Here is a 12,062-nt window from a genome sequence, read left to right as displayed (position 1 = left end):
TGAGGATGAATTTTCTAGAGACTGTGGATGACCCAGTTATTTCAGTTTGAATAATTTCTCTTGATCTACAAGTTTCATTGAGTCTTCTGTGTGATCTCCATTCTCTTCTTTAGCCCACTCATTCAGAGAACTTTAAAATTTCAGAACCTGCATTTCTGCTCTAAAATTTCCACCCCCCTCCCTGGCCCCCCTCCCCTACCACTGTCAATTTCTCTGCTTTTCATAGCTGTTACAATAGCTGCTTTAATATCCTTGTCTGATAATCCCAACATCTGGGGCATCTTCGTGTTGCCCTCTGTGGGTTTGTTGTTGTTGTTTCCCTCCTGCAAAGGGGCTTACTTCTTTTAGTTCTTCATGTAATATGGGATTGTGTCCTTGACATGGATGCGTGTGAATGTAACGTTACAGAGGCTGGTTTCTGTTGCTGTGTCTATTTCAGCGGGCAGGTGCCTTGCTCAGACTTCAGTTGCACTTTCTGTCTCAGTGTGGCGGGTGGCAGGCCACATCTCAGTCCGGTCCTTTTGTCCTTGGCTGAGGTCCTTGGCTTCTACCCGGTGAAGTTGTGGTTCAGGGGTCGGCTGGAGGCGGGGCAGAGCATCACGCAGAGCCTGGGCTCTCCGCCTCTGGCTGTCTTCTTCTTACTGTCTGCGGCTGCCCTGGCCTCCCTGTCCTCTGGTTCCAGTGAGCAGAAAGCCTTGGGTTGATTTTTAATTGGAACTTCAGCTGGACAACCCTCAAGTCAAAGCTCCAAAAACGGAGAATTCGTACCCTGCCAGTCCTTTCTTCCAGTTTTCAACTCTCTAAATTCTGCTGCTAGCCATGATGCACTTCAGATAGTCATTTCTTTTTATATTTTATTCAGAGCGTTTGGTTGTTTGTCCATGACAGGAGTGTACTGGAGGCAGAACTCCCCACTAGCATTTTTAGCCATTATTAAAGTGTTTTGGGAACAGAGGTGATACACATTTAAGAGAGTTTTGCTGTTACGTGAATTAACTCATGTATTCTAGGTTAGCACCATTTCAAATGGTGGTGCTCCTCCTGGTCCTTCAGCCCCTCAGTCTTCTGATGCTGGCTTTACTGTGACAGCAGAAAGAGCGCTGCAGGTCCGCGCACCACAGCGCCAGCTACATTCTCACGCAGAAGCGCAGGGCGAGTGGCCCGCAGACCAGCTCTGCATCTTGGTTTTGCCACAGAAGGAGCAAGCGTGCTTGGCGCGCTGGCTGATGCCAGCTTCGCCGGTCTCCTGACGGGGTTATTAATACTGTAATGGGTCCTGTGCTTACCCGCGATTCTGACCTTGCTGCCTTTAGTCATGTCACCGCAACCTAGGTCTGAGCCCAAAGAGTAAGAGAACTTTTACATTCAGCAATCAAATGAGGATGGACTGATGAATTTCCTTCCTGTGTCTTATTAATTATCTCAGGTGGACTCAATGTGTTCACTTCAGCCAGCTTTGCTGCCTTGGGCCAGTTTCTTCTCCTTTGCTGGGACTCTGTTTCGTCTCTGGAAGATGAGGCAGTTGGACTCCCCGTGATCTGTAAGGGTCCTTTTATCTCTTTTCCTAGACAAATAGCACATGCACGCAGAACCGCCACCGCTAGCACCAGAAGAAATGCCTCAGGGAAGCAGCGTGGCGAGATCTGTCAGGGCGGAAAGGCTCTGAAGAGGCAGCACTGAAGAGTTGGAGGATGTTTACAGTTATCCTTTGTTTCTGGGGACAGAGGACCAGTACACCGAGGATGCGAGAAGTAAGTGGCATTCAGGAGCAAAGGAAAGAAATCATTTGCCCTTAGAAGTATGGAGAGACCCTGTGTCAGTGGGAAACGAATGAGGATCATCTGGAGTTCCTGTTCGTTTGATTTTTGGCAGGGTGCTCTTTCCTGTTTGGAAGAGACGGGCCCCTGGGCTTCACCAGCCCTCCAGCAGGTTTGCCTGGAGGTGGGGGCAGCAGCTTCAGTAGAGGCGCTGCTGTCGCTGTCAGGGCTGCAGAGGCCTTGGTCGTGGCAGACCAGAGTGATGTGGCCGTTTCTTGGAGTTCAGAATTTTTATGTAGGAAAGGTTCTAGCCTATGCAAAGGAAGGGATGTGTATGTGTGTAAAAGGGGCTGGAGGGGGCAGGACAGAAGGTCTGTGGGCCAGTGCTGCTGTTGGAATAGCAACCACACTTAATCTGCTTTGACTGATTTCTTTTTTTGAAGCCCGCCCACCCAAGCCATCCCTCAGGTGCTTAGTACAGGTCCTTTTTCTATTTCTTTTCTAGCTGTGTTCATTGCTTATCAGTAATTCTCTCTTAGGTCTTACTGGCTTGAGGCTTCAACCCCCACCTTTTTAAAGGTCATTTGGGAAAAGCTATCATTTTATTACTTCTCCATCTTGATTCTAGCCTTTCTCCCCAGGAGGATGGAGGTACAGGCAGATTCTGTATATGTGAATGTGTTATGGGGTTGGTAGTGGAGGTGTGGAAATTGGATTAAAGGGGACTGGGCAACCTTGCAGGGAGGTCACAGGGTGGTCTGCGGGGTATGCAAGGGAGGGATGGGAGCTGTGATGGAAAGGGGTGCCATGGGTGCAGGACCAGGTCAGGAAGCCTCTAAGCTTGCCACTAGCTTGGAAGCCATCTTCCCATTCTTCCTTAAGACCGGGAGAGACAGATGTTTAACCCAGGTCTTCCACCTTCATTTACTCTTCTCTAGAGCTGGGGTGAGATTGAGTGGGTTAGGAGGCTTTTCAGCTCTCTTATAGAAGGTTTGTTACAAAACTGGGGAGGCTCTATTTTTTAAATTCTGTTTTCTTTTCTATTTGGCTGCCCTGAGTCTTGGCTGCTGCATGGAGTTCCTCTAGTTGTGAGCAGGGGCTGCTCGCTAGTTTTGGTGCCCAGCCTTCTCCTTGCAGTGGCTCCTCTTTGTGGAGCATGGGCCCGAGGACACATGGGCATCAGTGGTTCAGTGCGCAGGCTCAGTAGTTGCTGCATATGGGCTTACTGGCCCCGAGGCATGTGGGATCTTCCCAGACCAGGGATCAAACCCGTGTCCCCCGCATTGGCAGGCAGATTCTTAACCACTGAGCCACCAGGAAAGTTCAAGAGGCTCTGTTTTTGTTCTAATTGATATTGGCTGGTTCAGGGCTGGTTTTGAGAACCAAAGTCTAGAAGGTACCCCAGTGAGAGTCAGCATGGTGACATGACTTTTGTAATTGGACAGTCTTGGATTTAAAGTCTCTGTCACTCACAGCTAAGATGCTGGACAAGTCACTTGTCTTGTTGGAATTTAGATTCTTTGTCTATAAGGGGGTGGCGTTATTGTGGTATTGTCTGGTGTAAAACATAAAACATACTATCCAGGGTGTGGTGGATACTCCACAGATGTTTGGGTTTTTTTCCTTGCCCATATTCCAGAACGTCTGATTTTTAGTGGAATCCCAGCTTCAGCCCTAAGCGGTTGTGTGACTCACCCTTTCCAAGTTTAGTTTCCTTCCTTAAAATGAGGGCATTGAACTAGATTTCTGAGATCCCTTCTGGATGTAAGCTGTCATATGAATGTTTAGACCATTGGGGAATGTATAGGTCTGTTAATTTCAGGAATGACAGTGTAGTCTTGGGACCATGCCATCTGATAAGAAAGGGGAAGTTTCCAGAGCCGGATGCCCCCTCTTCCCTGAGGAGGGAGACAGGCTCAGCCCAGTCTTGTGTAATTCACATTTTACCTATCTCTACCCTTCTATTTATATTCTCTCCAGGTCAAGAGGCAGCTGCCACTGCAATATAGTGCGTGACCGTGTCCACGACAGCAAGCATCAGGGGAGCAGCCAGAAGCATTGACAGGACCCTTCAGTCCCCTAAATGGTAAGTGTGCTCAGCCGCCCTGGGGCGAGAGGGAGGTTTCTGCAGTCTCTGCAGTTCCTCCTCCATTGCAAGAGGGGGAGGTGTTCGTCGATGCTCTGTTCTGAACCAGGTGCTGTGCTAAGCACCTCACATGCTTTCTCATTCAGTCTATCAGCCAGTCTACCATTTACTGAACACTTACTATAAGCCAGGCATTATCTCCCTTCATATTTACACCAACCCTGTGAGGTAAGTGTTGTTATTTACACCACAAACAAGTGAGCTTTCAGAGGTTAAATAACTTCTCTAAGTTCATACACGTAGCAGATGGCCGAACTAGATTTTAAACCTGGTTATTTTCATTTCACTAAGTTTCTCTTTCAAGGAAGCCACTTTTTGGTTGAGGGAGTGACTGACAGCTAGTTCCTTTTCCTAGCCTTTCTGGATTCTGTGTGCCAGTGTTTTATTGGTGGTGCTGAATAAGGAAGTGGAGGGCACTAATGAAACAGAAGATGCTTGAGCAGGCCAGAGGACCTCATGGTCTTGGGCCCTAGTTGGTAGCTGTGGACTCGTTAGAGTAGGGTTCTCTGGAAGGTGGGGCAATGGGGCAACCAGAGGGTGAGTCTGGGAAATGGGTTCTATGCATGGGAGTGACTGGACGTAGGAAAGGAATCTTAGTGAGAGTTCTCAGTCTCATGGGAGCTCCTGGAAGCAGGCACAGTTAGGGACAGGACAGGCTCTTCTTGAGAGAGTGGAGAACTTCAAGACAAATTCTTGATCTGTTAATTGGTTCAGGATTCTTGTTCTGTTCCTTTCCCTGGAGCATTTTTCCTACCTCAGGGAACTGGGTAGGTAATGAAATTCATTTTTGGTTGGGTGGAGTGGCAGTCAGTATTCATTTGTTCATTGATCTTTCTGCGGGTGCTTTAGTCTCTTTTTATTGGAGCACCCCTCTTTTTTTTTTAATATACTTGGTGAATTTGGGAGGAGGGAGTAATCATTTTCATCAATAAAATTTATTACATGTACCTCTCATACATATTTTGCCATGTACCGTGCTTATGTCCTGAGGGTACCACATGCCTAGCATGGTTCTTAGAGCTAAGTATTCAGCATTGAACAAAACAGAAAAAAATTCTTGTTCTCAGGGAATATACTCTAACGGGTCGAAACATTAAAAAAGTGAATAGTTAGATACAGTAAATAAGTAACACCTATATGTCGTAGGTGCGCAGAAGAACAAAAGCGGGGTAAGGTGGTAATTGGAACTGATGAGGAGCTGAGAGACTGCTACTTTATGTCAGGTCATCTGGAAAGGTCTCTGATGAGGTGATACTTTAAGCCAAGATCTGAAAGAAGTGAGAAACACACTCAAGAAATTACGTGGGAGAAGAGCATTCCAGGCAGAGGGAAGAGCAGATGGAGAAGCCCTGAGACACAAGCGTGAGTGTTCCTGTCGCAGGACCGGCAGGTACGCTGGAGAGGAGTAGCTGGAGAGGAGTAGCTGGAGAGGAGTAGCTGGAGAGGAGTAGCTGGAGAGGAGTAGCTGGAGACGAGTAGCTGGAGACGAGTAGCTGGAGAGGAGTAGCTGGAGAGGAGTAGCTGGAGAGGAGTAGCTGGAGAGGAGTAGCTGGAGAGGAGTAGCTGGAGAGGAGTAGCTGGAGACGAGTAGCTGGAGAGGAGTAGCTGGAGAGGAGTAGCTGGAGAGGAGTAGCTGGAGAGGAGTAGCGGGGAAAGCGCGGAGGGGACCGGAGCAGAGCAGAGCCGGCCGCCGCTCACCCCGGGCCCAAGAGCGGGGGAGGGACCTTTGCAGTCAGTGCATTTTATTCTGAGATAGGAGCCACTGGGGAGTGAACAGCAGAAGAGAGACACGACTTGACTTGTTTGTTTTTGTTTTTCTTTTTAATAAATGCTTATCTGTTTGGCTGTGCCAGGTCTTAGTTGTAGCATTCAGGGTCTTTTTTGATTGTGAATGTAGGATCTTCAGTGGCGGCATGTGAGCTCTAGTTCCTGGATCAAACCTGGGCCCTCTGCAGTGGGAGTGCAGAATCTTAGCCACTGGACAAGCATGGAAGTCCTGACTTAGGTTTTAAAAGGCTTACTCTGTTTCACGCTGGGGAATAGACTGTGGAGGATGGGGGAAGTGGGCGATGGCGGAAGCCAGGAGACCAGGCAGGAAGCTTCTGCCTCTGTCAGTGGTCAGGACAGAGATGAGGATGGCAGTGCTGGGTAGCCAGAAAGGAATGGATTCTGGACATCGCTTGAAGGCAGCGTCAAATTCTGATCGTCCCTGTAGAGATGTTTGATTTATCTGGAGTTAACCTTTAGGTCACATGGGCTTGAGAGTATCATTAGAAACTTGACAGTGATCCCTGGTAGAATTCTAAAACGGATTAAGCAAAGGATAAGAGCACAGAGAGATGACCCTGCAAGTCACTAACTCATACAAGCTGATAATGTTTTTTTCCATTAGGTTTTGCCATGATTTTGTGTAAATTGTAAAATCAGTACAAGTTTTTTATTGAAATACTAGGGGGTGGAAATCACACCATCCAGGGATAATTAACCATATATCTAGCACTTTGATTATATCAGGGCAGTTCATTTTTTGGAAAAGGCTCCTAGGCTGGACTGGGGGGTTCAGAAATGTCCTAAAAAAGTAATAGGTCTCAAGTGCTGAAATTAGGGATTTAACATTTTCTCATGTGACCCCAAGACAGAATTTGGGGCCGGCTTGCATGTAGGTAATGTGCAAGTACTGGTTAACAGATTGATGTTTATCTAGAGGGGTTGTTTTTAATGGCATTCTGGAGGGCTTTTCTTGGTTATATTTTATTTAACAATTTGAAAATCAATTTGGATGAAGATACAGAAAAGATGTACTTGTTAGATATACAAACAGTGAATGCTTATAAATTGGAAGGTGTAGAAAATATTTAAACAGTTGAAACTATTGATCGAAACTAACTTTCAGGTTGAAATGAAAAAAAAAAAAAAGGTAAATAATGTAACTGTAAGATGGATCAGGTCAACCAGAAATATTAAATGGATAACTCCAGAAATAAACGGAGGCTTTCCTGATGGCTCAGCAGGTAAAGAATCTGCCTGCAGTGCAGGAGATGCCAGAGAAGCGGGTTTGATCCCTGGGTCAGGAAGATCCTCTGAAGGAAGTAATGGCAACCCATTCCAGTATTCTTGCCTGAAAAATTCCATGGACAGAGAGCCTGGCAGGCTATAGTCCAAAAGGTCACAAAGAGTTGGACATAACTAAGAACACGTACACAGAAATAAAGAATTTATAACTTTGAGTTGCCTGCTGTTCTCAGTAATATGAATGGATTCTTGACCCAGCCTTTATCCAGTTGACTCTTGAACAGTGCAGGTTTGAACTGTGTGGGTCCATTTTTACGTGGATGCTTTTCAGTAGTAAGTACTACAGTACAGCATGGTCTGCAGTTGGTTGAATCCACAGACCCAGAACCCAGGATGCGGAGGAACTGAATATTTGGAGGGCCACCTGTAAGGTATACACAGATTTCTGAGTTCTTAGAAGGTCGTTGCCCCTAACCCACGTTCTTCCAGGGTCAAGTGTATAGGAAAAAACAGTACATAGGGAGTTTGGTACTGTGTGTGGTTTCAGGCGTCCACCAGGGGTCTTGAAACATATCACGTGTGCCTAAGAGGGGAGTTTTGTATCTACAAGTTTTAGGGCTGTGTGCTTTTGTTGGAGGAGGGGCTGTTTGAACAGAGTTCAGAAAACTGCAGTGAGAGATGACCAACCATCAGAATGGGGCAGCGGAGGCTTGGAAGAAAGAGGCAAAGGGAAAGGGCAGAATTCTAAGCGTGCTCCTCAAACATGACCACTTCAGCCTCTGCACTTGCTGTGAGGTTTCAGGGGCTTCCGTGTGGCGCCAGCCGTGCCAGCTTACCTGCCCTGCCGCCCCCCTGTGCCTGCCATGCCGGTACTGCCGAGTCGCTTAAAGTCCCCCAAACGCATCATTGTTTTACTTGCCTGCCCTCCCTTCCTTCCTCTCTGTAAATGATTACTTTATACCATTTTTGTACTGCTATTCAAACTGCTAGAAAGGCAGCAGTTAAAAAGAGGTACCCCCACAAAAAACCCCCCAAACCATGTTCCTGACCTCGTAGATGATATGATCTAGTAAAGAGACAGTAAGCAAATACACAAAGAATTAAGTGGTAAAATGTACTGAGAAGAAACAAGTAGAGTATCTTGCCTTAGAGCTGTCTGAAGATGAAATGAGTTGCCTTGGGAGGAAATGAGTATCCTTCCTGTCATTAGAATTGTTTGAATAGGAGCTGAATGACTACTTGCTAGATAATTTCTTCATTGAGTGGGAGGTTGGATCAGATGATCTCTAGATCCTGTCCAACCCGGAGAATCTCTACATGCTAGTTGGGCTCCCAACCCTAAGGTTTGCATATATAAAATATGAATATCTAAATCTGAAATCCAAAAATGCATATCTAAAATGAATTTATGATTCTAGGAAAAATAATTTAAAAGCTCAGTAATTAAATAGAAACACTCAAGAAGTGATGGTGAGATGTGGATAGCCAAAGGTTTTAAGACAGGTAACCAGGAATTGTCAGGAGGAAGCTACTTTAAAATAGTTCTCCTGTTTTCCTTTAGATCAGGGACTTGCAAACTGGTCCACAGGCCCACTGCCTGTTTTTGTAAATAAAGTTTAGTTGAAACACAGACACATCATTTGCTTACGTACTGTGTATGGCTGCTTCACACCGCAATGACAGAGTTGAGTAGTTGGACAGAGGCCTTAGGGCTTGCGAAGCCTAAAATACTTGCTGTCAAGCTAAGTCATATACTTATATGGCTACCATCAAACTTGAAAGAAAAAATTTGCAGATCCTCTACTTTAAATGACTGTTGAGAACAGGAAGTGAATCATGGCAGCTATGTTGGGGGAAAGGGCAGGCCAAGTTTGACGATGTACTATTTCAGACCTTCCTGGCCCACCAGGACAGGAAAGAGAGCCAGCTTCCAGAATGCTGGACAGGGCCACTAGGAGTTAGGTTCTAAACCTTTGGCAGAAAGGGGCTCATGAGAGACAGTTGGTGGAGCATCTTGCTGCTATGAGTTGGAGCTGAGGAAGACACCGGCGGGGAGGGGGAAGTTGGCATTAAAGAATGGTCTCCCGGTCCTGTTCCTCACTTTCCCATGATTTCTGAGGCTTAATATACATAATTTCCTTCCCAGACACACCCTTGGGCACAATTAATTGCTGCTTCTAAGCTCCCAGCACATTTATCAGGTGGTGAAATGTATTAAGTGGGAAAAAAAAAAAAAAAAAACAGGACAAGAGAACAAGGAGCCAGAAGAGTGGGTGCTGTGTTTTGTGAGATGGTCAGAGAGGCCTCTTTATTCTTGATTTATAGTTAGGTCTAGTTTTCTGATTCATTAAAGGCAGGGGTTGAGTTTTAACCATCTCTCTCTAGCACTTGGCTAGATGGTGGGTTCATCATGGATGTTCCATAGATGTCTCCAAAATAAGTGAGTTAACTGGAGACACATACTTGATGGGGAATGCAGTAGAACTGGAAGGAAAGGCATCTGTCTCTTCCCTTTGTGGATGGTCCTGGAAGAGCAAAGCACCTCTTTCTCTGGCTATATGTTGGGCCGGAAGGGCAGAGATAAGTGACACTAACCGCATTTTCAATCCATTTCCTTGTTTTCCCAGGGTGGAGGGCTGATGTTAGTGAGTCGTTCTTTTTAGGAGGATTCTGCCTAGTGAAATTTACCTTAGGTATGCATAGGACTTTCCAAAGGGCTTTTGCTGACCTTAACTTTTGCTGTGAAGTAGGTGGGGTTGATAAGGCATGGAGAAGATCAATGTGTTGGTCAAACAGGGTAGCATTCTAACAGGAGTATGGTCTTTGGAACTTGGGTTCACCATCTGGCTGTCCTGCTTACTGGCTGTGTGACCTCAGGCAAGTTTGAGGGTCTCTATTCCAAAAGGTTATTGCATAAGCTGAGTAGTTAATGTTAGCTGCTAAGCTGTGTCCAACTCTTTGCAACCCCATAGACTGTAGCGGGCCAGGCTCTTTGTCCGTGGTATTCTTCAGAGAAGAATACTGGAGTGGGTTGCCATTCCCTTCTCCAGGGGATCTTCCAGACCCAGGGATTGACCCGGAGCTTCCAGCATTGCACGTAGATTCTTTACCGTCTGAGCCACAAGTAATAGTAATAGCTGCTATTTGTTGTACTTGTGTGGGAGGCATTCTGCTAAGTGCTAAGTGCATTCCATGCCAGGGGATTACCATATTGTCTTTGGATGGATGAAAAAACATTCAGAGAACTAATTTATTCAAGTAGATTGATTAGGGATTCTTAGAGAAAGCCTGTATGTGAAGCTCGCTCAGTCGTGTCCATCTCTTTGCGACCCCATGGACTGTAGCCTACCATGCTCCTCCGTCCGTGGGATTCTCCAGGCAAGAATACCGGAGTGGGTTGCCATTTCCTTCTTCAGGAGATCTTCCCAACCCAGGGATTGAACCCGGGTCTCCCACATTGTAGGCAGACACTTTACCATCTGAGCCACCAGGGAAGCTCCTGTATAGTAACTACTTAATATATTCTCTGTAGTATAGTCGTGCTCAGTTTGGGACTGTCCTGTACTTGTTCCCTTTATACCTGTTACTGGTCTGTATATAATCAGAACTCCTCACTTTGTAAAAATGCTGAAGAATTTGTAGGGAAGTGATTTAACCCAGTGTGAAGAGTTCTGGGTAGTCAGGAGACCAAAGTCCTTGATTTTGCTAAGTTGCTGGAGAGATCTCAAGTCTCAGTTCTTTCATTTTTAAAATTAGAGGATTAGGCCAAACAAGCAGTTTTATTTTAAATAAAAGCGGTAGAACTCTTCCGTTAGTCATATGGGGGAAGCCCAGTATGTTAGGACCTTCCCTGATAGCTCAGTTGGTAAAGAGGAGTCTTACCAACTCCCACCATTGCAGGAGTCCCCGGTTCGATTCCTGGGTCTGGAAGATCTGCTGGAGAAGGGATAGGCTACCCACTCCAGTATTCTTGGGCTTCCCTGGTGGCTCAGCTGGTAAAGAATCCGCCTGCAATATGGGAGACCTGGGTTCAATCGCTGGGTTGGGAAGCTCCCCTGGAGAAGAAAAAGGCTACCCACTCCAGTATTCTGCCCTGGAGAATTGCATGGACTGTGTAGTCTATGGGGTCGCAAAGAGTCAGGCACAACCAGGGACTTTCACTTTCACTATGTTAAGAAACTAAAATCAGCTTCTTTGGTTGACAAGAGAGAGGGTCCCTGACAGCCTGCTCAGACCTTTGCCCCTCTCTTTTCCCTGAGGTGGACCCCAGGGTGCAAGTTGCTGAGTCCAGTTTGAAAGTCAGTGGACTGAATGATATTTTAGCCGTATTTTGGCTCTGAAATCACTTTTGAAGGAGAGGAAGAAGATCCAGAATTTTTTTTTTGCTTCAACACTTTCTCCAGTAGTGAGAGTCTGTGTGAATGGTGTGGTTTTCTGGTATTTATGTCGTAGTTCCATGGCATAGACCTGAAAGCCAGATGGGTCATTGTCCAGCAGAGAGAAGCACTGTGCAGGCGGCTTGGGGCTTGGGAGGAGACCTTTCAGAGGATCACCGCTGGGCCTGGTGTCTGTGCCGGCCGTTCTTGTCAGTTGTTTTCTGCATTGTAATTCATGAGTAACTGACTCCTTGACATCATTTATTATTATTATTTTCTGTTAATGGTTAGTGCCAAAGGACTGACCAGCTTTTTAATAATTAGGGGGCACATTCAGCCTTTCATTCATCAAATTTTAAGCCTTAATTATGTGCTAGGCTTCCTGCTGGGTGCTGAGAATACAGTGATGAATAGGGAACAGGCTGGGGAGATAAGATGAGCGAATAAAACCTGAATGCATTGTGGTCAGTGCTGTGGTGGGCCCAATACAGCACAGTAAAGTGCGTGGAAGTGGCGCCCGATCGCGTTCAGGGTTTCAGGAAGGACATGCTCCAGGAGGAGGCGCCTACGGTGGGATTTGAAGCAAATGAGGAGGGATGATTACCAACCTAGAGAAGGCCTGGAGGTGAGAGAGAGCGCACGGTTTGTGGAACTTGGAGAATGCAGAGCCTGTGTGGAGGTTGAAGATGAGGCTGAAGAGATAGGCAAGGTGGATTGTGAAGGACCTCACGTGCCATTTGGAGAAGGAAATGGCAACCCACTTCAGTATTC

At 46.3% G+C, this 12,062-nt stretch overlaps 1 long non-coding RNA gene across 5 annotated transcripts in view; it reads left to right on the top strand.

The window, feature by feature from the left end:
- Nucleotides 1-12,062, top strand: part of LUZP1 — a 101,082-nt gene that overhangs the window by 66,539 nt on the left and 22,481 nt on the right. For all 5 annotated transcript variants that reach the window (XR_001918824.1, XR_001918826.1, XR_001918822.1 and 2 more), the window contains exons 2-3: nt 1,569-1,751; nt 3,738-3,843. This is a non-coding gene — a long non-coding RNA (leucine zipper protein 1). The remainder of the gene's footprint in view (nt 1-1,568; nt 1,752-3,737; nt 3,844-12,062) is intronic.

The sequence above is a fragment of the Capra hircus genome, chromosome 2 (assembly GCF_001704415.2).
Source record: "Capra hircus breed San Clemente chromosome 2, ASM170441v1, whole genome shotgun sequence".
NCBI lineage: Eukaryota > Metazoa > Chordata > Mammalia > Artiodactyla > Bovidae > Capra > Capra hircus.
Note: the sequence above shows the minus strand (reverse complement) of the source record. Positions and strands in the feature narration are given on the sequence as shown.